Here is a 27674-nt window from a genome sequence, read left to right on the forward strand (position 1 = left end):
TTTTTTCTATTTTATATCAGTTTATATGATAACTTAAGCTGTATGAAATACGGTTAGCGCTGTGGGTTAGAGTGAGAGAGGAGGAGCCTGCCTACCGCTGCCGTATGCGTAAGAGAAAGGGAAGGCAGACAGACTGGTGCCGTAACGCGTTACGTAACGAAGCGGTTTACTCTCCCATAAGAAGTTATCACTTCAAAATCTATTGAGTAACTAAATATGAAATAATTGTAGTTATACGAAATTCAATTTACGAGAAATTGAATATCGAGTAAATTCCAAACATTTCAAGTATGTCATCTTACTGGGAAACTATCAGAACCGTCTTTGAAACAGAACAGTTTATGTAATCAAAAGACAGGAGGCACTAAGTTTTCGCGATCTGAGCTGAGAAGTTATTTGCATTTGCTTCAACGGTTAGTATTATACAAGTATTATTGAATAGATCAAGAATCCCACAGGTGGATTCGGTAAACGGCCTCGTGACACATACAGATTTTATCATTTATTATATCGCATCTATATATTACAAGAATTGAAATCAAAATCACCTACGTATCATTAGAAAAAAAAAACCTATATCTATATCGTTAAAATTATTAGCAAAACTATTAAAAACTTCTTTTTTTTTTTAAATATTTTTTCTATTTCAATTTACTTTTTCTTACAAATAAATAAAAAAACCCTTTGACTTGGAAACGAAATGTCTCATTGCTAAAAAAATATATCTGTTTCATCATTAAGGTGATTTTTTGAAGATTATTTCATCTAACTGCTGCAGAGCAGTTTCATAACACATCTGGCTACAATAAAAAAACTCAAAACTCACCAGATCACGATCATTAAATACCAGAAAGTGATTTGAGACACTGTAATTATTAAAACATTTATAAGCTTCGGTTTAGAGCATTACGTTACAGTACTGCCTGACTGGCGGTCATTTGCTTGTGCGCAGTCCGCTATAGTCGAATCTGATGTTTTTCAACGTCACACAAATTGTTTAATTACAGGTTATGCTCCATTATTATGGTATAGGAGGCTCACCTGATAGAAAGTGACTAGCCTATGGACATCTGCAATAACGGGGGGCTTGCAAGGGTGTGCCGGTCTTTAAGGTATACACTCCTTTCTTAAAGGTTCCCCAGTCGTATCAACTCAAAAAAAAAACCCGTAAAAGCTGGTTTCACAGAGTGATGGATTTTCAGACATATAGGTGGCGCGGATGAAACTTCAAATTATAATGCGATGTCCGAAGGTGAAATTCAGCTGTCGGAACTAATCCAAACAATTCCTCGGAAGGTTCCCAGTGAGTGATCTACATCTCTACGTAAGGCCAAAAGATCAGGCAGGTCGAAAAGGGCTTAATCGTCGATAATTCAAACGAAAGAAGCAGCAGTGCTCCATGTGAGACCAAATTTGGCCCATGTATATTTTAGGCGATGGGCTGACGTGAAGTACCGTCTTGCCTTGCTGAGCACACCAAGATCATTAGATGTCAATTTGGCTTATAATAGTTTACAGTTAGACGTATTGTAACTGTAGACTTAATTAGTTTAGATGACGGCCTTTCTATATTGTAATAAGATCTACCGTTTAATACAATAGATGTAGTTCCCAACATACTTGTTTAATTTCAATAATTCAGAATTAAACAATGATTCTGCTGGAGACATGTTGTTAACGATCTGAAATACTTGAATGATGTGGCATTGTTTTGTATTACTAGTAATTTGCTTGATGAAAATTGCAACTTATGTATCATGTAATAAAGATAAAATTTCCTTGTTTTTCAGTTAATCACAAAGGTCTTGGAATTTCAATTGCAAGCGACCTTAATATATAATCTGTACTCATAAAGTAATGAATAGCCTTTAAATGCTTCACTTCTTGGCGAAAGTTTCCTCTTAAGATAAGGGCTTGCAGCTCAACCCACGTAGCTGATTTTCTTTTGTTTTAAAAACATAGTGACAGTAAATGAAACGAAAAAAATACCTCATTTTTTTTTAATTTGACTCGATTTGTACGCTAATAAATATTGGATAACATCGCATACATTACTCTGAAAACACACTACTCGACCACGGAGGTCGTATATTCGGGCATGAACAAATAAAAATATATTTTATTTGTTCATGCCTGAATATATTTAAATATATAAAGTGATCTGTATAGACGTAACAAATAATTGAAAGGTAACCTTTGACCTTTTTCGTCTAACGAGTTATTTTTATACTCCAAAATTTGAGATTTAAAGTTTTCAAGGTCAACATTAATGTAGACTTAAGTCTTTCATAACAGCCGTTACATGACTCGCGGTTAGTTTGGACTTTAGCGCTTTGTGTTGTCACGAGAGAGAAATTAACATAAATACACGAAACTTAATTAATTCTACTACTAGTCTTGACCAAAATTAGAAGGCTTTCAAAGACTATTTCCATAACGCAAAATATATTCTAGTGAACATATCAAAGTCAAAGTCAAAAATCTTTATTCAATATAGAAGAGAACTTGCTTATTGATTGTCAAAAATCTACCACCGGTTCGGAATTTAACTCCTCGGACCTGAGACGAATCGGCGAAAGAAACTCAGCGGGATATTATGATATATATATATATATATATATTTTATTTTCATGTGACATGTACAATGATAAACATATTTTTTCTATTGAAGGAGGAGGATTTGCCTGGAGGCGATCATCTCATTCCCAAGGTGTGCAGTCAACTAAAGAGTCATTAGTGTTGTAATATCCTTTAGCACACAAACGCTGTTTAACGTTCTTCTTTTGAATTTTATAATTGAATAATTTAAAATTATTTCATAAATTCAGAATTAAATTGAATAATTTAAATATACGAGGAAAATCTTTAAATTCAATTATATTTTTTTACTTAAATTGTCATATTAGATGTTAATTGAACACCTCTGAGTATATGACCTTGAGGTTTCCATCATGTGAATATTCGTGACATGGACCACGAATTGTATGACCGCCACGAATTGTAGGTTTCTAGCATCATTGCTACTTCTCGACAGAAAACTTGACTGAAAAACGAAAATAGGTTTTATTTGAGAGCTGAGATAACCCAGTGATTGATGTGACACGTGAATTTAATTTATTTCGTGCTCGTGGGTGAAGAAAATCATCGTGACAAATTAAATGCGAAGCGTTTCCTTTAAATAAGAGGGTCCTTAGCCAGCAGTTGTACATTAACAAGCCGTTGCTTTTCCTTTTCTTGAGCACTACTTCAGAATTAATCCAAGAAACTTATAATTTAGATTTGTGTGATCTGGAGACTAAACCATCGTTTCAAAATTAATACAATTCCAATCACCAAAAAGCCTATTTTTATGTCACAATGGAAGACTATGACACGTTGATAAATCTAAGCTCTTATCCCCGTCTTAAGGTTTGTAGTAACTTAAATCCTATTACTTTGTTAGAGATAAGCTTAGGTAACTAATTAGTACAATAATGAAACCGGATAAGGGCGACATTAAACGTAAAATCACTGCTTATAATAGTTTCATGTTACTAATTGAATTTCTTACCTCGTATATGAAACGGTCCAATTAGTGTCTGCAATTAATAGGCAATAATAATCATGACTATTCCCAGATATTTTCTTGGTCTAATAGTTAGCTTATGAGGTTGGAGGTCTTGGTTAATCTTACTTGGTTGTCGGACTCTGAGCTCGTCTAAGTAGGTGCCACCCACTCATCGGATATTCTATATTATACCGCCAAACATCAATATGTATTATTGTTGTGTTTCTGTTTGATGGATGAGTAAGCTAGTGTAATTACAAGCAGGAGGGACAAAACGTTTTAGCTTCCAAGGTTGGTGGTCCATGGGTGTGACGGATTGTTAATATTTCTTACAATGTCAATGTCTATGCGCAGTCGTGACCACCATCTATGTGGTGGCACATTGGACGGTCCGCCTATACATTACATAAAAAAAAAATTACATCCTCGAATATTAAAAAAATGTCGCCTGCGGCTTCGCTCGTATTTTAGGGGTTGGTCATCCGGCCAGGCATAAAATAGTATCATATATCTAATTAAGAAGTTCAAGCTTGTTGTTGGCCGAAAAGAGCAACTAACAGACAGACAGGCTCACAGACACAGTTACTTTCGCATTTATAATGACTCTATTACTGTACACACTTTTATACCATAATATAATTTGATAAGTTGGCTTGATACTGACACTGTACCCGAAACTTAGCAAGGAGTTTATCAAGTATCCTTAGAAACATAACTTTTTAGAATTTAATGCTAAGTCAAAATGGGATTAAAAAAAAAAAAAAACCATTACCATATAGTTGATATTATTAATCCTTCAGGTTTATTACGCTAGTTATAATAAGAATAAATTTTTATTGGTTATGATTAAACCACCAAATGTTTAACGAAGACGATAACGATAACGAAGTATTTCTCATCCGATTTAAATAAGAACCCGAGTGTGACGTCATTGTTCATTTCTCTTCATTTAAAAACATGGGATGCGAATGAAACTCGTAATCCCCATTGCATAATATTCAAAGGCGTTATGGTAAAACTTTTTTTTATTTTCTGAACCTATTCCATGCCATGAGTTAATTTTTCCTTTAGGCTTATTACCGTCGGGTGTAAAGGGCCTTATTATCACGTATATCTGAAGGTTTCTTAATTGTTTTTTGGAATGAAGTTCTTTTAAGAGGCTTAGAGTAGAACTGGCAGAAATCATCACGTAAGGAAAAACGAGGCACGTGGGCGTTCTGCCCACTCTAGGCGACCATTTCGTAACTTTTTGTTTATCTGCGTCTCTTTCTATGGTACACGGTTTTAATTTTTAATAAAAAAAATAAATCTTGCCCTATTATCATTCTTAAATCTTCTCAATTCTCGTTGCTTATTATTTATTTCATTGTGTCTGTTATTTAACAAAAATATATTTTTTATTTTCATGTCATAGATGGCAAACGAGCAGGAGGCTCACCTGATGGAAAGTGATTGCCACCGCCCATGGACATCTGCAACACCGGGGGGCTTGCAGGTGCGTTGTCGACCTTTAAGGAAAGAGCACGCTCTTTTCTTGAAGGTTCCCAATATACATATAATATTGTACAGCAAACAGCAACTTCTTTCCAACCAGGTGTCCAAAAAATCCTCTTTTGTTTTTAATTTCTTTCCCTATAGACTTTTCTTGCTTCTAATCCATAAATTGTTGTGTTAACTTTTTGCATATATTTTTTTTAATTTTTAATAAGTATAACAAGCTTTGGTTCTTTGTGATACAGACGTGAATTTCGCTAACGATGTTTCCGCTAAGAAAGGATTAAAATTAGTCGCAACCCTCCATTTTGGTCCGACAACACTTCGGCTTATTTAATCCGCATTCGTAAATGTGTACGAATGCGGATTAAATAAGCCATTTATTTCTTTCTTTTGTTTAACTTGTTAATTTTTAATTACATTCTTATATTTATAAATTTATATATTTATAGTTTGAACTATTTTGATGAAATATTTTGTATGTCTTTGATGTCTGGATGTTTTGGATTGGATTCAGCAGATGGCGCTGAAAATAAAACTCTTTAGACCCTGATGAACTCAGGCTAAATAGATCGTATGTTAAGAATATAATCATCGAAGCTCAATACGACAGGCCTTTTTCAGTTTTGCTGCGGCCCAGCATATCGGCGTTTAATTGGAAATGGTAATCTCTTAGATTACACACTTCAGGATTGTGATTTTTTTATAAGTACAGACACACAACAACACACAACGGTCATAACATTTCAGTACTCAAGCTTAAAACACGTGCATCTGAACCGATGATTTCGGGTTCAAGCCCAGGGAAGCACCACTGAATTTTCATGTGCTTAATTTGTGTTTACAATTCATCTCGTGCTCGGCGGTGTAGGAAAACATCGTGAAGAAACCTGCATGTGTCTAATTTCAACGAAATTCTGTCATATGTGTGTTCCACCAACCCGCATTGGAGCAGCGTGGTGGAATACGCTCCAAGCCTTCTCCTTAAAGGGAGAGGAGGCCTTAGCCCAGCAGTGGGAAATTTACAGGCTGCTAATGTAATGTAATGCAATGTACTCAAGCTTAGTAACGCATTTGTGTGATGTAAGGAATGTTGAAAATTCCTTCCAGTATAAATATAAAAAAAAAAAAACATTTTCAAAGGATGTACGATCTCAATACAGATTGACTTGGATTGTGCATTCAGTGATATAAGCAGCTTACGGATTCGACGGTCTAGTAAATCTAGTTCAGTTCGAATACCTCGACGAGTATAAACGAGGTATAAACGAGGGCATAGCCTAGCTTAAAAGCGTACCGGACCGCATCTATTTTTGTGTACAAAGGACTATTAATCATTTTTTTGCAGTCTGCCAATGAAAGCTTCCTTTACTGGTTGTTTCATAAATCAATCTATAGTCTGAATGTCTAATTTCTCCAATAGATAAGGTAGTGCTCATTTCGGGTCAGCAAGACCGCTTTACGATCTTGAAGTGTCAAAATCATTTCGTCGAAGTTACAAAATATTTCTTAACTTTTAATTAAAATAGTTTAAATGTATTAATTATTAAGGGGTACTATTCACGCGAGATAATATACCTAGATGAATATCGTGGAGCTATTTAGCGTTAACTTTCAGACAGGACCTATATAACTGACATAATTTTATATTTAAATTGTTAGAAAACAGTGACTACTGGATTTCTTACCGGTTCTACATTCCAAACTGGTGATAGCTTTAATATAGAACTGTAAAATGATGATACACAAAAGCTTTTTTATTTATTTTTTAATTATATGTACTAATATTAAAAATAAGAATATTATCATTGACGATATTATTTTCTTTGAATAGAAGTAGCAGACGGTACTGTTCTACAATGGATTTCAAACTTTACTTACCTAAAGTCAAAGAAAGATTTGTTTCAATAGTATTAACAGTCGTACAGTCGTAGATTGAGTATGGAATAATTGAAGCAATCGCACGTCGAACCGCCTTTTGTAGAGCGTTAAACGATAATAGGCTCTATTGTATTCGAATTAAACTCGTATTTCAATTGAAAATTTACAATCGTAACGAAAATTGCTATCTTCCGCTTAGCTGCAAGACAGATTGGCTGTTAAAATCGCAGATATAGAGTGACTGGATGTGTCAAATGAAAATCTTTGAACTTAATAAAATTTACTTTGTCCATATGGGTTTCGATAATTCAAGTCCTTGGTGGCTTAGTAGCTAAACCATATGAATCTTTACCAAAGATTGCAGATCTCCAGAATTTAAGGTTTGGAGTTTATTCCAGAAACATTACCCATTGCAGGTTAGTAGATACATATGTGACAGAATTTCAATGAAATTAAACACATCAAGGTGTCTTTCACATCCGAACACATGAAGAATAAACTCAAATTAACATACAAAATCACATAAAAAATCAGTAGTGCTTGCCTGGGTTTGAACCCGCAATTATCGGTGAAGACGCCACCCTCCTTTCGGTTATTGCAGAATAGTTCATGAATAATAAACACAAATTAAGTATGAAAATTATGTAATTCTTGCCTTATATCTACTCCATGATGTTCAGACGATTTCTAAGTCCTATAGACATAAACCCATGTATTACATGAATAAATCCTTAATTATAAATTAACATACATGTACGGCATATTAAGTTTTTACACATTCCCAAGAGCGTACTCATTCCTTAAAGGCCGGCAACGCAGCTGCAAGCGCCCCGGTGTTTGAAAAAAAAAGAAAAAAGTGCGTATACTTATTTGCGCGCGTGTCTTCTAATTCTTTGGCGTTATTAAAAATAGTTTTTAATTGCATGTTAATAATAAATTATAATAAAATGATAGTATAATTATTAATAATTAGTTGTAGCCCACAACTACTACGTTTTAGGGGTTACTCGTCATCATGCCTACGCTCTTCCTCGGGGTTCATGTTTGCTGCTCACCAAATTTCATCAAATTCGGGTTTGTGGTTTATCAATCATGGAAGAGCTTAAGACAGACAGATGGAGTTACTTTCGCATTTATAACATTCATATAAACTCTAATACAACCATAACAGGGAAGAAGCCAAATAAACAAAATTTGACAGCAAATTGACGCGATAACATTGGTTGAAAGCATGATTAGTCTATGATATTCACAATGGATTTGCGAATAAATGACGTTTTGAACGTCGACATCAATGTTACCCGAATTTTGGAAGTAAAATTAAAGTGGAAATAAGTAGTTAAGTGTAATAGTGTTGTCGTATAAATAAATATATATTAATCATAAACTCTAAGTGCACAATATTAGTTATTATCAAATCTCAGAAAATACGTAAATCTATGGTTTGTTTATCTTTTTTCCTTCTTCTATTGGAATAGGCTATAGATTTCACCACATTTAACACTTGCTCGCAAATTTGTGCATTTACAGTTTAAATTTGTCAACAGTGAAACAAGACAAGGTGCGAAATTGTCTATTTCAATAGACCAGTGAATAAAGGCACTTCGTAAAAATTAGAGGAAAGCTGGATTTTTGGATGAACCTTCCCTTTGTGGTTCTAAACAAAAACCAAAAAGTCCCCATTGATCCATTTGCCGCTAAGAAAGTAATTTTGGGCCTATGAAATCGGAAGACGATTCTTTTTTTATGACTTAGGTTGGACGAACAAATGTGCCACATAATGTAAACTGGTTCATAGACAATGCTGTTAGAAATACTAACCATTCATTACAAAGCCAATACGGCACCAACCTTTTAAGATTGATTTATTATTTTTGTTAGTAACTGATACTGGAATATTCTAAAACTTTGTTGTATAAATTAAGACATGTAAATGCTGAAGTTCCTGCACCTGTACTGTTCCCGGTCGTGTCGTGCCTTGGTCGTGAGAGTTGGCTAGTCTGAGATCTGCCATGACCGCAATCGCTTTTCATTTATTTTTTTTTAAATAAAGAATACTAGTAATGCCCGAAATTAGTAAAGGAATTACTAATATTCCTAATTAACCCTCCATTTAAGTTTATCACTTGTGCTAACAGTGGGGACGACAATAGCCTATGGAATCAGGATCGATCCTGCGACTTTTTACATCGCTAGGCAGCCCTTAAACCATTGCACTATTGACATTAATACTTTTTGGTGATAAATTTAAGAATTTTATTAATTGTCCACATTATTTACAATATCATTATGAATTTTGATGAAAGCCAGCGCCTTTATATAAATCTAGTGGGCAATGTCTTTACACTAAGGTGTGACGTTGGGGCTTATAAACAATATTTATTTCCAAAGGTTTTGACATTTGAATGTGTTCCGTACGTGGGTCGGTACCGTAATGATATTTTTATATCACGAAGCGCTTGCATTCAAGCCCACGCGAAACGGTTTTCGCTTACAAAATGATTTTAAATCATTCAACGAGTGATTGAGTATCATGCATTCATTCACGTTCATTTGTGTAATCAGCTCATTTCGTGTGCTAATGAATAATGTTTAATTAAACAACAAATAGATTGAATGAATTGTAAACAAAACATTTCTCATTATATTTTATCATTCATTTAAATTAATATTGTAATATTTTATTCGTTTATTCAACAATATAACGTCTTATACAAATATTTAAACTATACTTATTAAGAAATGATAATTATATTTGTTATGTTATCAATAGATGGGTAAACCAATGCGCCACCAACCTTGGGAGCTGAGATGTTTCGTCCCTAGTGCCTGTAGTTCTAACTAAGTAAAGTTGCTTGGTACATAGACAGTATCTAGACGGACGGGCTTGCATAAAACCCTACCGCCAAGTAAATATATATATATATATATATATATATATATATATATATATATATATATATATATATATAGTATAAGCCTTTTTATTATAATAAACTCATACATGATCAAAAAGCGTTGAGTTGGTATTCGTTGAACTCACACTCTCACACATGAAATGTAAATTCAATTACGTATAGTTTACGATAAATTGCACGTGAGAGAAATGTCAAAATTGAACAAAAAAAAAACTGTCTTCTAATAATACTATGAAAATAATGACATAAAATTTTATCTCATAAAAAAATCATCACCTATTTTCTCTTACTTATATGTGGTATTTCCTCCTTAAAGTCAACTAGGATCAAAAGGGAAATATACTCCCCCAAAGGAATAATGATTTTCCTAGTCCATAATCCGGTTCATAAATTATAGTTCTGAGGTAACAAACATAAAAAACCGACTTACCATTAACCTCTTTCTTTCTTTAATGACGGTTAAAGGAGTGAAAACTTAGTATTTGGTATCATAGAAAACATAAATAAGGCATATTACTCGATACAAGATTATATTAATGTTAAAAAGCAGATGATTGTGGGTTCAACCCACGACCCTGAGATTAAAAGTCTCATGCTCTACCGACTGAGCTAGCCGGTGTCTAATTTAAACGAAATTGTGCCACATGTGAATCCACCAAACCGAATTGGAGGAATATGCTATTAACCTTCTCCTCAAAGAGAAAGCCTTAGCCTAGCAGAGGAAATTTACAGGCTGTACATGTTGTGGGTTCAAACCCAGATAAGCACCACTGAAGTGTCGTGTGCTTAATTTGTGTTTATAATTCATCTCGTGCTCGGCGGTGAAGTAAAACATCATGAGGAAACTGTTTTTCCACCAAACTATATTAGGCATTGTGGCGGAATAAACTTTCTCCTCAAAAAACGGAGAGGAGGCCTTAACTCAGCAGTGGAACATTCACTCTCAAACCGTGTATATCGTGAGAACCCACTAAGTGCATAATCCATCAATCTAGTAAAATGCTTCAAACAACCGTGACGGGTCACACACCCACACATACACAAAAATTCTTTCTGTTTGTATTTTCAACATAATGTTATTTCATTTGCGTTTCTGTTGTTCAATAAAATACGATTTCGAAATAGAAACTCAATGGTCATAACCGTTTGTTGATAACGCGACTTACTTGAAGTTAGGTTCGAGATAAGACACGTTCATGAGATAAAAGTAAATTTTAAACGTCATTTTCCTGCTTTTGTTGAAATATATTTTATGTTATATTTATACATATATTATTATTATTATTTATATTTATACGAAAACTAACACTTTTCACCAAGGCTTTACCAGTATAAAATGAAACAATTATTATTATTTTTTTTTTTTCTTATACTAAGTAACGTAATATAAATTTGATCGTTATTTATATGTCTAGATAGAGTGATAAAACGGAGAAACGCGTCGTAAAAAATATGGGCCAACTGTTGGATACTAAGTAAACGCATACTAGTACCGTAGTTTGATGTTTTGCGAGTGTCAAGCGTAACTGTAACTCACACCGAGATAATACAGTTGGCTCTTTGTAGTGCGACGCTCTCGATACATAAATAATATACGTGTTATATATATAAAAAGTCTCCTTTTTATAACTCGAGTTACTTTAATTATTTATTTATTAAAAAGTCGGTATTTATGAATTTTAAAATTATTGTCATCGGCTTAAACTTAATATTTATTTGTCTTAGAATTCTAAAAAATAATAATTATATGTATTATTGGATAGATATAGAAGGGTTGCAACAAAACAATTACAATCAAAACATCGTAATTTTTTTTTTTGTTGTCTTCGTTACACGGGATTCATAATTATTTCTGACAGTTGAAACCATGTGTTGAGAGTCGGTAAATGACGTGACGTACATAAATCTAATTGATTTATGTACGTCAGAGTTAAAATAATATGAGTTATAATTTGTGTAAGGCGTTAAGCCACAGTGACATAAGACGCTTTGACAGTTACGTGAGTTGATGTGAGCCAATAGAGCGGGAATCAAATAATTCTAATGAGAATTCTCGACTTTGCCACACGTACACACACCCCACGTTCAATAAACGAATACGTACACAAACGAATATATACCCAAATCAAATCAAATCATAATATTCTTTATTCAAGTAGGCTATTACAAGCACTTTTGAATCGTCATTTATCAAACTACATATATTAAGTGAAGCTACCAACGGTTCGGAATGTAGATTCTACAGAAAAGAACCGGCAAGAAACTCAGTAGTTACTCTTTTTCAACATCTAAAAGTACAGTCATGTTAGTTAAATTAAACACTTAATATTAACCTTATTTCGATTCCTGTTAAAAGCCTTTTTACTTTACTTTGACAAGTGCAATTCCTTTATGTTTTTTTTTTTTTTAATAATAATTCTTACGCTCACGGAAAAGTAATGCTGCAGGAATTAGAGCGCTAGGTCGTAGATGTTTTGGTTATGGTTTTAATACGTTATGGTAACTTGAAATAACTTCCGAACTCCCTATCTACCCATATGAAACTTCTCCAACAGAAGATACGAATTATAAGATTCAGGAAATGCATCTTATCTCGAGGATTCCCTCACTCTTATCTGATGTGAAGGCAATCTTACATAACGGGAGAGAGATCAAGGTTTTACGTCCTTTTCGAGCTGCGGAAGTCGGCGCTGCATTTGGCTTACTGGTCTTTAAATAACATTGGTCTTCTAAATAATAAAGTAACAAATATATATATTGTTTGTTCGTGGATTTTTATTGAACTCATTAAATACGTGACGCAGCTTTTCAATTTCCTCATTGAAAACTCCTCGCGAGCCAATTTTAAATATCGAACGAGCGAAGAGTATAATCTCACTTTCACATCCAGTCGATTTAATTCAGTTGCAATTCTGATTGATTTGAATTTTTGAATCCATTGAAACGCTCTAGAAGTTCGTTGTGGAAGTTTATTAATTGAATGGTAAGGATTCGAACGAGCGATTAGTTTTCTTCTCTATAATACGATAAAAACAAAGGTAATTATCTATAATCTAGTGGTAGATTTAGTGTCTAACGACGTTGGAAGATGGAGTATTTTTTATAATATATTTTTTTGGACGGACGAGCAAAAAGGCAATTAGTCTTGAGTTTTTTTCTATAATAGAACTTGTTCATCATCAATTTACAGTCCTTAATATCATTTGCAATGTGAGAAATAGATACGTCCAATGCCAATGTGTTTGAGCCAATGTTGGCGAAATTTAATATGTCAAGATAGATTTGTCCTTGTATCTCTTATAAGTTTATCCACAGAGTATCCAAGAATCTCACACAGATTAAATTACGTCTGAATGAATACGAATTGAGAATATTACTTATATATAATATTAGATTTGATTTTCTTCCTTTTGTTTCTGTTTTGAATGTATTTTTACAACCGGAAAATAAAAACGATAAAAGAATGATGTTTGAATACATTTTCATTACAGAATTATAATATGTGGTAGAAAATTGTGATGGAGTATCGCTACGTATTATATTTGACTGCTTTTTCGGTTTTAGTAGCAAGTTTATTGTGTGCTAGTGAAAAGTTATGGATTTAAACAATGAGTGCGGTCAGTAAAATAATTGTATATATAGCATTAGCATTAGCAGCCTGTAAATTTCCCACTGCTGGGCTAAGGGCCTCCTCTCCCTTTGAGGAGAAGGTTTGGAGCATATTCTACCACGCTGCTCCAATGCGGGTTGGCGGAATACACATGTGGCTGAATTTCGTTGAAATTAGCCACATGCAGGTTTCCTCACGATGTTTTCCTTCACCGCCGAGCACGAGGTGAATTATAAACACAAATTAAGCACATGAAAATTCAGTGGTGCCTGCCTGGGTTTGAACCCGAAATCATCGGTTAAGATGTACGCGTTCTAACCACTGGGCCATCTCGGCTCAGTTTATATATAGATATATTAGATATTCTAGTCATAGTCAAATGTAAAATAAAATAAAAATAAAAAACGCTCAGCAACGTTTGTTGTACTATTAAACTCTTTCTGAGTTTCTTGCCCCGGTTCTTATCAGGTCTGAGTTTTTTCTTTCCGAAATGGTGAACTTTTTTTTCTTGACAATCAATAAGTAATGTAATTACTTAAATGTACTTTTGTACAATAAAGAATTATTCACCGAGATTTTTGAATTTTTCACTGCTCTATGAACAAACAAACAAACAAACTCTATTTTGTATAGGTATTCACGCTAATCTCATGTCTCTGACTCAAAAAATAATTTTGCTCATTTTTCGGAAAAGATTTCTAAATCACTATCAATTTTCCACAAAGCCGTTATATAATGTTGGCCGGATTTTTTTATACCTATCGCAAAAAAATAAATAAAATACAATGAATTTATTATTTGGTGGAAGAGCTTAGAGCAAACCCGTTTGGGTAGGTACCATTTCATCAGATATTCTACCACTAAACAGCAGCACTTGTTGAGTTCCAGTTTCTAGGGTGAGTGTGTAACTACAGGCACAAGATACTAGTTCCCAAGTTTGGTTGCCCATTTCAGATGAATGATTAAAATTTCTTACGGTGCCAGTGTTTATGGGGGTAGAGATCACTTGCTCGCCTATTTCGTAAACATAATAAACAAAAAAAAAAATACAAGTATGTATTTCGTGCTCAGTTTAATTCCACCGCTTTGCTAATTCCTAAATAAGAAAACACCTGAGATAGGATTAAAGTACATTTAAGCAACATTACCCTAGTCTATAGCAACAGAATAGGGTTTTTTATTTTTAGTTTATTCAATCATCTTTTGCTGGTGTTAGAACCGTGTGAACGAAACAGGTGATTAGACACCTACACAGTCACTAGATATTCAACTGATAACTGAGAAAGGGACGTTATATTGTTTAGATGAAACTATTGGTTGTATTTTTCACGAGATTTTTATTACAGCATTACGCCTTTTTTGTAATTCAATATAAAATTTCTGTCGGTTCCGAAAATAACTCCTTAGAGATATAATCTCTCATTAAACTAAAGAACTATGAGGAAGTACTGAATATTGCTTTTTGGTAAAGTATATGATCAGTAATGGGTGGTACCTACCCGGACCAGCTTACAAAAAGTCCTAACCACCAACAAAAGTATAATTCACTCAATCCATCGACTAATTGAAATGTTCGCTGGTAAATTAAGTGAGTTATTCATAATCTCAAAGGGTCTCAATGTCACATCTGGAAATCAGAAAAAAATATTCGAGAAAAAAAATCTATTGAAATCTCATCAAAATTTTTTTAAATAAATCAGATAGAATTTTATTATAATTTTTTTAAAAATAATTATGAATTACAAGTTAAAAGAAATTATTTTGCCAATTATGATTATGTCAGAATTTAATCTAAAAACCATTGGCTCTGGATTAGTCTGATAACCTGAGGATGTTGTGTCGAGGCTGTGACAAGCGGAGATTGACAACTTTAGCGCACCATTGGGGGCAGATCCAGAAACATATCGCTAAAGTTTTAGTGCCTACCAGATATCGGAAATAGTATTTGTTGTTAATTGTTTATAGTTACTGTTTTACAAATATTATTAAAAAATTAGATGTTTGAGAAATAAAAATTTCTTTTAGTTTCATACTTTATTGAAAATATTTTTATCGCGAGTTAATAAGCGTCCGTCGTTTTGGAAATGGACTCCTAGGATTTTATATCAAAACAAACTTTTATAAACTAGAAATAGAAGTGTATGAAATGAACTTTACTTAAGAGTTTTCTAGAAGATCTTTTTATTATAACTAAGTAGACTAATACCACAGCTTCAAATGAAATTCGTTCTTAGTTCACACGAAGTTGATATTTCTCCCTGCCCTAAATTACTGAAGAACAAATTTTTGCTTTTGTAAATTTTTATTGGCGCGTTTTGGGGATAATACCGAATCGTGCGCCTTGAAAGCAAACAACATAACGCTCTCTTATACTATTATAGAGGAGATTATATTATACGACACGTATTACAAATATTATTCTAATAATAAGGAACATGTATTTATTTCATGAATAAAACTATGTCGTTAATTATTTTACTCCATATTTATTTACTGGATTTCTTTTATTATGTAGTTCCACAACTAAAAATTTTTTTGGTTCACAACTGTTGGACGGTACGTTTTACTTAACTTTACTATTAATTAATTCCATCCTTCATATTCTTCCGCAAATCAGCAAACATTTATTATTGTTGTAGTCCGGTTAGAAGGGTCAGAACCAGTGTAACTACAGACAATAGGAAGATTGGCGATGGAAGGAATGTTATAAATTTATTTAAATGTAATTTGTCCAGTATACAAAATGTTGTCAACATTTATTTTATTTAAATCTTATTCATCTGTAAACTTATGAATGTTGTAAGATGAAATTATTTCATCATTATTTTTTTATATTTTCTTGTACTACATCTTCTTGTTTATAAATAAAAATGAACATCTGTACGTTTGTTCTCTATACGTTGCTAGTCTATTAATCCGATTATGATGAAACTTTGGTGATTGTCTGCGATCAATTGCGAATGTCGAAGAACTGCCAAAACCTTGATTGGCATGTAAATACAATTAATTTAATTTTGAGATTGTTTCTTCGTGTTTATCCTTGAACATGTTCTATAGATACCCATATTGTACACAGCTAAGTCAGGACGGGTAGATAGTTATTAATAAATCGTTTAATGTCAATATTATTATAGTAAAATAAATACTAATAAGTAACCGATTTTTGATTCATATTTATAAGTGCATTGTTTCCATGTGTATCGTTATGTTCAGACCTCTGTGTGTATTTTAATAATTAATTTTCAGTCGGACAACCAACAGTAGATACAATATCAAATTAAAAAAAAAAAAAAAATTTCAAAATTATCTTGGCAAATCTTCTACCATTTACAGGAATTTTCACCATGCACCACATTACAAAATATGTATTAAAATATATCAAACATAATCAATGTATTGAAATATACGCAGTCTTTTTTATACATTTATGGAGCAATTTACACCTGACTCCCACATCGTTACGAGCACAACATTAGCGCAATGGATTAGAATAATTCCCACCAAAAGATAACGATTACCATATGTCTGTGATAACAACCGGAACTAACGACTTAATGTACTCTCAGGGGCAAGGCGGGCATGGCGGCGGCAGACACGCTAGGTATGTTTTCGTTATAAATATAAAAAAATACTTATTCAACCGCTAAACAGTAAAATTTATGAATATAGCATTCTGGTTTGAAGGGCGAGTGAGCCGCTGGATCTAGAGCACGAGGAACGTAACCCTTAGTTTTTAAGGTTGGTAGCGCATCGCTGATGTAAGGTATGGTTAATATTATTTACCATCAGGTCGTCCTTTCACCAGTCTGGTTTCCCTTACCACTTAACTTAAGAAGGATAAGAGGGACAAATACACAAAAAAAAAACTCGTGGATACCCAATTCTACGGTTCTGAAGCTACTATCTTCTTGCTAATAGATCATCTCGGCTTGAGATCAGATCATTAGGTTACCCGATTCCTCTTGGGTTTCACAAACCGTCATCCACCGTTTTTACTTCTCGAGGGTCGAATTAAACAAAGTAGCATATGCCCTTTGACACATTCTTCATTAAGAGGTAATATCGCGTTTATAATATTAGTATAGACGCACGAAATCATATCGTTTTGAAATACCCACATCAACGGTAAATATCATCATATGCCGACAATAGACATGTTCGTTCGTTAAGGAAACGCCAATTTGACAGACAATTTACTTTGAACTGTTCCACCAATACTAATGAAAATTCACATCGTTCTGAAAGACCACAATTCCAAAACACTGAAGGTTGTGTTAGTGGCTTTAGCAGGTTGATTAATGAATAAAATATAATCGTTAATAATAATAATAATAATTGATAAAATGGCACAGAACAAGACTGGACCGATAGGTACAAAGCAAAATGATTTGAACGGAACGAAATATTCTTTGCAGGTAGATAATGGTCCAGTTAAACTTAAGTCACACGGTTTTGAAACTTATAGGGTTCAGAGCAAAAGAAAATGACAAAGCGTTAACTAGAAGCTAAATACTCGTAACTATGCTTGAACAGATTGCTCTTAAATAGATTTCTTTAAATTATTTTGGAATTCGAAAAGAGTATCTCCTAGTGTGCCTCTAATTGTGATTCCCGATTTTCCAATCTGATGTTATTACTTGAAATTTTGATAACATTAACGCTTGGAAACTAGCTCATATAAAAACACATAGTTTTCAACGCCTTAGTGACTTTTTACTAGGAACTGTCATTCGTTTCGTTGTCCTATAATATTTAATGATATTGAGACTAAATTGATAATTGTAATCGACTTCTTAACTAGATTACCTATTTACTTTCTATATCTGCTTGGATTTTTAATAATAGATACAGTGTTGTCTTTATCTTAAACTCACTGCGATAGACTATTAGTCTATAATCAATATATTAAGCAGACAAAACAAGTTTGACAATTCCATTTTAAAGCTTTAAAACCTCTTTTACTCTGACCTTTTTGTTATTAAGATTTTATTCGAAATTTAAAACTAGCATTTAATAAAATATTATATTATAACATTTGTTTCATAATAATTGTCTGAATTTGCCCTTTGAATGCAGCCTTTGAAAAACTTTGAACATGTGGGATCTGCATCAGACAACTGTTTGATTTTGTGGTTCGTCTGCTTGTGTAGTTGGAAAACGCTGACCACAATGTTTTTTTTACAAAAGAGTTACAATAAAATTTATCTTTCTGTTCGTATCTGAGGTTATAGTAGCAATAGATTGTAAATGGTCCACTGCTAGCAAATGCTTCTCCTATTCGTTGTGATGAGATTTGGAGTAAATTCCAACATGAGGCTCGAAAGAAATGTAATAAAGTATGAAAAATTAGAGCCCAGATTTCAACGAGATACTTTGGTTAAGGTCCTCGTTCGATTGACTGAGTAGAACTGTGTAAATAAATAATAGTTACATAATAAATACAGCATTTAAGTGCAAATATAAATACGATTGTATCGAAAAGTGAGATGACAGTTTCTTATCATAACTTTTTCATTTTTGACATCAATAAAATTTAGAAATACTACTAGTTTTCAGAAAAAAATTGAAGCTAGCCTGAATTTAGGTTTTCAAAAATCGAACTTAAGTTTTTAATTGGAAAAAGAAATATCCGTCACGAGGAACTTCGACATTCATGATTCACGAAAGAACTTATGATTTGTAAATAAAAAAAAAAAAAAAACAAAAGATAAATAAATGTATTAGTCTTAAATTTTAATCATAAGTAAAAAAGTAGAGGTCTGCTCCGGAACATAACGGCATAAGAGAGCGTCCAGCCGTCCACGGCACACGAATCGGGATTACTTATGGTATTACCAATGCGCGCCAATAGATGTACATATAAAAGATATATCATCAGCATCCAATACTCGTCCACTGCTGGACATAGGCCTCTCCAATTGCACGCCACTGTGATCCATCTTCGGCTACTCACATCCAGCTCCTGCCAGCCGTCTTGCGCAAATCGTCAAAAGATATATATTATATTTGTGAAGAAATAATCGTATTAGTATTAAGTTTTAGCGAATTATATTTAGATATGTTGTAGGAAAGTTACATTTTAACAGCAATACATCGAACATTACAGTGTAACGTTGAGAAATCCGGTGCGTTTAATAATAGAAATACTCGAATTGTTACAAGATTAACATGATTGATATACGACCTAAGGTGTGGAAATATTTGAAATCGACATTGATTTAAAATGTCATGATTTTTAAATTTGACCCAAAAAATGGACCAGTGGTTAGAACGCTGAACGCGTTCTAACTCTTAACCGATGATTTCGGGATCAAACCCAGACAAGCACCAGTGAATTTTCATATGCTTAATTTGTGTTTGTAATTCATCTCGTGCTCGGCGGTGAAGGAAAACATCGTTAGGAAACCTGCATGTGTCTAATTCAACGAAATTCGCCACATGTGCATTCCACTAACCCGAATTGGATCAGCGTGGTGGAATATGCTCCAAACCTTCTCCTCAAAGGGAGAGGAGGTCTTAGCCCAGCAGTGGGAAATTTACAGGGTGTTAATGTAAAATGTAATGTAATGTATATTATATATTAGGGCTTAAAGAATATGCAATGAAAAAAAAACTAAATTAAAAATACATACAATTCATAGAAATAAAAGATGCCGTCCAAGAGAGTGTCCTGCGACATTTTGCTCGGGCTCTTAATCGCAATGCTCAGTGTTTAAACTCTCTTAGAGTCTCTTGATTTATTATATTTAATGGTAAATTAATTATTGTCTAATGATTAATTCATGAGCATTAATTTATATTCATAATATTCAATCAATTCATCAAAATATACTTTATTTAAGTAGACTTTTACAAGAACTTTTGAATCGTCATTTAACAAACTATTATAAGTGAAGTTACCGCCGTTCGGAATGTAGATTCTACCGGGAAGAACCGGCGAGAAACTCACTATTTACTCTATTACAACATCTAAAAATACAGTCATGTTAGATAGATACAATTATATATGTATGTAATATATCCTGTCTGGAAGTCAACAAGCATTAACTCCACGCTTTTTTATCGTCTATATAATCTTGTATAACTAATAATATATAATAACATAATATAAATATAATAACATGCCTTCTTTACTATATATATTTTTTACAAATGATTTTGAATGAATAATTTATTATTAGCAATATCGTTCCCAAGCTTAAGCTATTCTACTTGACTTTTTACATAACTTTGTCCAACTTGTATTAGTTCGAACGACTGTCTTAATTAATTTGAAGTATTTTATACGACATTTGTTTCTTTTTTTTATTTTCCGTCTCATATTAGGGAAACAATGCCGGACTGGCTAGGGAAAGGCGTGGAAAAAGTTTTATTGAATAAACGATCCAAATATTCGTGTCTTATTCCAAATTATGTTTTTGCACCATTTACTGTTGGACCTTGGAGTAGTAATGCAAAAACTTCAAAAGTTAACACTTATTAAAGAAAGGCTTTATTTTTGTTCATTTTTGTCCAGAGGATTGGAATTGCGATTCAACGGGGAAATGCTGCTAGCATTCTTGCCTCCATTCCACGCGGTCATTTTTACAATAACTATTTTTAGTTCTTATTTATATTAGGTTAGGGAATTTATGTTAATAATCCTTATGTTAATAAACACTTATAATTTATTTTTGATGACTTTTTATCGACGTTTGATATATTGCTCTTGACGTATTGTTTAATTTTGGCTTTATTGGTTTATGTGTTTGATTCTTCAATTATAAATAAATAAACTATAAGCTTATTACCAGTCTAGCCTTGTCATAATTAATTATTAATAACATTTGAGTCATTTGATTTTATAATTATATGGAATTCGCCAGGAAATCTAAATCAAGTGGAGCAGTGTGTTAGAATGAGTTCCAAACTCATATTACCTTATTGTAGAAGAAGAGTGGTGAGAACGTATAAAAAGCAGCGCCAGCACCCGGCGCGCTCTCTTTGCTGTTCGGCTGTATCGGGTTAACATCTCGGCAACGTCATTCTGTCCGTTGGTTTTTTTGTTAGATTGTTCCGTAATTGTTGTAATAGCTTCAGAGGTGTTTCATTATTAGTTTTCGTTTAAATTAATTTTGGTTTGTTAAATTTAATTGCTTTCAAAGTAGATTCGTTTTGTAAATTGTTTTCTAGAGGGTAGTAAATAAATTTGTATTTAAAAAAATAACTTCTGGTCTTATTTCTAAGATCAGAAGTGGGATCTGTCTCATTTAGCCCACTTCATTTGTTGCTTTGCTGTTGTTTTTCTCAGTTCGGAGTTTAGTTTTCTTTGATTACATCCTAATTTAGCGAGTGTACAACTTCGTTGCAATATGTAATGGTGTTTCGTGGGTACATCGCTATTTTAGTTCTTTTCGGTCGTTTTGTTGTATTCGTACCCGTGTTCAAGTGGTTTTTGTTCAGTGTTCGATTACGTAATTTGATTTACCGGTTATTTGTTCAATTTAGTTTTGTTTTGATACGTGTTAGTTGGGTAGTGATTGATTTTGCTAATAGATTTTGCGATTTTGCTGTTTGTTTCGATTTAGTTACAATGGCAGATCGTGAGCGTGATCGTAGTACGAGCCATCGTGGTAGCCGCAGCCCTAGTCGTGAGCGTCGTCGCCATAGCCGCGGGTGTCGCGACAGTCGTGAGCGTCGTCGCAATAGCCGTGGTTGTCGCGACAGTCGTGAGCGTCGAAGTGGCCACGATCGGAGTGATAGTAGGCGTCGTGAACGATCTCCTGACGAAAATAGTCGCTTGAGGCTCGAAATGAAAACAATGATAGCTCGTCTTAGTGCGTTAGAAAATAAGTTTAGAGCTACGTCTATTCCACCGCGTTCAAGTGAGCACATGGCGGGGTCTGGTGGTCGTGATGTGTTAGTGTCAGAAAACGTGCACGATAGATCGCAAACGCAGCGCCAGCAAACACGATTGTCAGGGCATATGTCGATTAAATTAAATTCCAGTACCCCAGTTTACTACCGTCCATACCGTCTTTCACATGCCGAGACGCTTCGCGTTCGTGAAATAATTAAAGAACTGTTAGACAAAACACTTCGCGAGTCGCGCTTCGGTAGTTTACCAGCGAATCGTCGCTAAAACACTTCGCGAGTTCATTGAATCGGGCGATATTCTTGTCTACATTGATGATGTCCTTATTATAAGTAAAACCGTAGGTCAGGGGCTTGTCCTGCTCCGCCAAGTTTTGAGTGCATTAACGAAAGCCGGTTTCTCAATAAATTTAAAGAAGCGTTCTTTCTTAACGAATCAGATCGAATACTTAGGCCGTACAATTTGCGAAGGTCAGGTTAGGCCGAGCCACGAAAAAGTTAGGGCTTTGGTTGACACACTTGAACCGCAGATTGTCAAGCAGGTTCGTCAGTTCATGGGTTTAGCCAGCTATTTTAGACGTTACATAGCTGACTTTGCCCAGAAAACCGCTTGTATTACATGAAATGCGCGCGAATCAAGAGCGGCAAGATGCATACGACAACCAAGGTCGTAAGTTGCCTCGTACTTTTGAAGTAAACTCATTGGTTTTTGTTAAAAACAGGCACAATCGACTGGGAAGCTAGATTCCTGTATGCGAGGGCCTTATCGCGTGGTAAGAGTTCTTCCGCACGGTCGCTATGAGCTTCAGCTTGTGGCCGGATCGTACGGTAAGTTAACGCAAGCAGCTGCGGAATACATAATTCTGTGGCAAGGAGAGTGGACTCCCGATGTGTGCTCGGACACTGTCTTGGAGTCGCTCAGACTGTGGTCCTGGAGCTGTGTACACGCAGGGTCATGCCACGAGTTGGCCTCTGACGAATCGTGGTGTGTGTGGCGCATGTCTACAAACATTGTCCGTGAGTGGCAGCTAGAGTGTCACGCAGGTGACCATGTGTGTGTTTACCTGGTACCCTTGCGGGGCAGCCAGAACGTCACGGAGGTGACCATGTGTGTGTTTACCTGGTACCCTTGCGGGGCAGCCAGAACGTCACGGAGGTGACCATGTGTGTGTTTACCTGGTACCCTTGCGGGGCAGCCAGAACGTCACGGAGGTGACCATGTGTGTGTTTACCTGGTACCCTTGCGGAGCAGCCAGAACGTCACGGAGGTGACCATGTGTGTGTTTACCTGGTACCCTTGCGGAGCAGCCAGAACGTCACGGAGGTGACCTTGTGTGTGTTGTCCTGATACTCCTCAATGTGGAGGTTTATCAGAGGGCCTCGGAAGTGGCTTCTTGATTTGTTGTTACTTATGTGTTGTCCTGGCGGAAGCCAGAGGGCCACTTTCGAGAGCTTCTTGTTTTACTGTTGCTCATACTATGTTTGCTGACATCGTTCATGAGTAGAGCTCCTCATTGACGATGCCTTCTTGCTTTGGTTACCCTTTGTAAGGGGATTGCTTGAGTGCACGCTTGCGGTCCGTTTGCATTGAGTATCCAAAGCCAAAATAATACATCTCTACAATGTTGTTTTAACATCTCTACAATGTTGTTTTAACATTTCAGAAGGGAATGATGTTGATGAGGAACCATCAACCTAGTACATCGGCGCGATGACGGCTCAGAGCCTTCGATGCCAATTTTGGTGACTGATCTCCAGAGTAAGAAGATGGAGGAGTCCGAGAACGGTCTCCCGTCAGGAAAGGCCGTGTAGAAGAAGAGTGGTGAGAACGTATAAAAAGCAGCGCCAGCACCCGGCGCGCTCTCTTTGCTGTTCGGCTGTTATCGGGTTAACATCTCGGCAACGTCATTCTGTCCGTTGGTTTTTTTGTTAGATTGTTCCGTAATTGTTGTAATAGCTTCAGAGGTGTTTCATTATTAGTTTTCGTTTAAATTAATTTTGGTTTGTTAAATTTAATTGCTTTCAAAGTAGATTCGTTTTGTAAATTGTTTTCTAGAGGGTAGTAAATAAATTTGTATTTAAAAAAATAACTTCTGGTCTTATTTCTAAGATTATATAAACGAGAATGTTACTTTCCTTGACTTTATATACAGGTAGGTTTAACATAACCTAGTCCCTCTGGGCCTTCTTTCAGAAGGTTTCCACTGATTAAAAAAAAGTCATGACTGACTGTCGAAAGAAGTGAAAACTCATTTTTTAAAATTTTATATCAGTTATATTCTGAATTATTTTAATTTCATAATTTGTTAATTTAAATTATTAGCATCAATCTGGTTTTTACTGGTAATCTGGTATTGAAACTCAGGGCAAGATTTTATACATTTTTAGTTTATTAATCAAAAAAAATTATGAACTCGCTACAAAATATCAATACAACTTAATTGAAATAATAATGAGTTTACAGTTATATCATTTTTAAATTTTGTTTGTATTTACATAGATTCGAACAATTTATTCGAATATTTTTTATTGATAGTAGAAAATAAACATTTCATATTAAAAAATTATATTTATTTTAATTGTTTGTCCAACATAGGAACATTTTATTAAAATAAAACTAATGTTTTATTTTAATTTTTTCATTTGCTTTATACTAGATTATTGTCATTTGGAAAAACGTGAATGTTGCCAGTATATAAATTGAAATTAATATTGGTACCTCCGGTAATTTTTTAAAGGCGTCTTTATTGTTATAATATTTAGAATAAAACGATAAATAAGATGATACATAGTATGTAATAATGACTGATTTACATATAAATAAAAAGCATAATAGTTTGTAGAGTATATCTATAGAACAGGTTTAATAAAACAGATGGCAGCACTTTTATTTCTGTCGTGTCATAAACATGATATCTACTCATGTGTTTTGTGACTTGGATTGCGAATATTTTTATTATGGTGTCCTACAATATATTTTATGTGTTTCCTGATATCCGTTGTTTGCTTACCCAATTGACACCCGTTATATGATGAAGTGAGGATCCATCGGCTTTGAAACACCATCGGCATATTCACAAAAACAATTCAATCAAAAGTACACGGACCAATGCAGTGTGATACACCACTACAGGTATTTACAGCACTATTGAATTACAATAAAAAGCAATACACTCTTAAATTAATAATAATATTAGAAACTAAACAAGCATAAACTTAGGCAAAATATACGGCTTAAGGCTTAATAAAAACGTAACAATTATAAGCCTCTAAAAATAAAAATAAAGTTACAATATAAACAATGTTAATATTATCCACTTATAGCGTGCAATACTGATTTCTGAAAGCTAAAGAGATTTTGATAGTGGATATCTATTTCAAGACTGTTTATAGAATTGTAAGTCCTGATGCATCGAGTAAGAGGCGAGAATTTTCCTGTATTACAGACCACGAATTTCGCGTATATCGCTCCTCAATGATATATTAGTAATACTTACATAATGTTCATTGAAATATAAAGTTCAATTAGAATTCAAGTCTCAGTTTTCATTGAATTTGTAACATAACATGACAATTTTCCTGTATTCTATACTTAAATAGTATAATCATGTACATGATTATACTATTCATGTACATGATAAACACGTTTTCATGGTTTTATGTATTTTGAATTTAGAACTTTTAGCGTTTAATAAGATATAGGACAAAATAACACTTATGCCTAAATAATATATATGCTGTTTTCTAAATGTCCATCCCAACTGAGTTTGTTTGAGCCGTTTATTGCCCGCGGTTTAATCGCGCTTTAGAGACTGATGCTCAAGTGTTAGGCTGAAAAAGTAGCCTACCTTGGAGTTGAAGTTTTCTTTATACTAAATTTGATTAAATTCGGTTCAGTGCTCGTAAAAAAGCAATAAAACAAACATATAGATAGATGCTGTTATAACATTAGTATAGATCATTTCAACAATATTTACACAGGAATCTACGTATCGCCAGTTTGCCTCGACACGTTGTAAGCATGTCACGTGAACCCCCACCATTAATCGGTAAAAGCCACTGTAGATTTAAGTTAAGTTTGAAGCTGATAACAAATGCAGTATATAAATGCTGCAAGATGCTAAATATTTAGACCTTATGAAAAGTTCACAAGTTCTATGTTTTAAGTGAAACTAATTAATGTTGTCACAAAGGCAATGTTTCATATTTTCCCGCTTTTAAGTTCAGTTCATTGGAAACTCAACCCGTTCACGTTCAGTCCTTTACCGACAATTATTATATCGGTTGAAGAAATACTCGATATTTCTTTGATACTGTGAACGCTGTATTCTCTATGAAATAAGATATAAAACTAAAAAATAACAAGATGTTTAAAATTGATGAAATGTGTATTGGAATTTATTTTTACTTAATCTGAAATTTTCTAGAAAATTCCGATTGAGTAAAAATAAGTATTCAGACTATTCAATGCAGAAGAAGATTATGGACAATGTTAAGATTTTTTTTATGATGTATTTAGGCGGAGTGGAGTTGTGATAACTACCTTCCATAGACGTTGATGCTTTAAAAAATAATTATTAAGGATTCCTTACGTTGGGAACTAAGATATATCATTTTTGTCTGTAGTTACACTCAGTCACAATACAAACCGTATGTGGTACCATATGTATAAATACCATCGATTATGGTCATTAAAGCAGTTGTCATCGTAAACTCGTACGATAACTATGAAAACTTCCTTATTGATAAACGATTTTATTCTTTTTGTATATTTTTTAAAACATCTTATTGATACTACATTTAAGATGTTACTTCTTGACGTGAAAATAGAACTACTTGCATGGTGAATGCAACTCAGTATTCATGTTTGGTGGAAGAATGATAATTCTTTGTCCGTACCCGTCCAGGGGCAGAGATCCCTGGCGGAAAAATATGGACATCCAGCATTTTTGCCAGCAGAAGGCACTAAAATTTAGGTGATGAAGATTACAAAATTATCATGCAATATAATTCTTATCTGAAGATGACGAGAATATATCTTAGAATCCGGAGAAAAGGTTCCTCAAAAGTATGATATTGAGTTCAACAATAATGATATAATGCAACAGTCATCAAATAAAATATTCTTTATTCAAATAGACTCATAAAATACCATTTTAATCACCATGTCAAAGGATTGAATTAAATGTCAGGTTAGCAACGGTTCCATGAAGAACCGGCAAGAAATTCAGTAGTTACTCTTTTCCACCATTTTAATTACAGAGTATGTTACACCTTGTATGGTTTCGGTAAGGCGGAATAACCATAACGGTCTCCGTTTATTCCGCTTTGACGCCGTTAATAGAAAATATTGGAGGTGACATTGCAGCGA

General features: G+C 34.0%; 1 protein-coding gene across 2 annotated transcripts in view; it reads right to left on the reverse strand.

The window, feature by feature from the left end:
* Nucleotides 1-27674, reverse strand: part of LOC125073337 (orexin/Hypocretin receptor type 1-like) — a 147698-nt gene that overhangs the window by 71834 nt on the left and 48190 nt on the right. The window lies entirely within an intron of this gene.

The sequence above is a fragment of the Vanessa atalanta genome, chromosome 24, assembly GCF_905147765.1.
Source record: "Vanessa atalanta chromosome 24, ilVanAtal1.2, whole genome shotgun sequence".
NCBI classification, from domain to species: Eukaryota; Metazoa; Arthropoda; class Insecta; order Lepidoptera; family Nymphalidae; genus Vanessa; species Vanessa atalanta.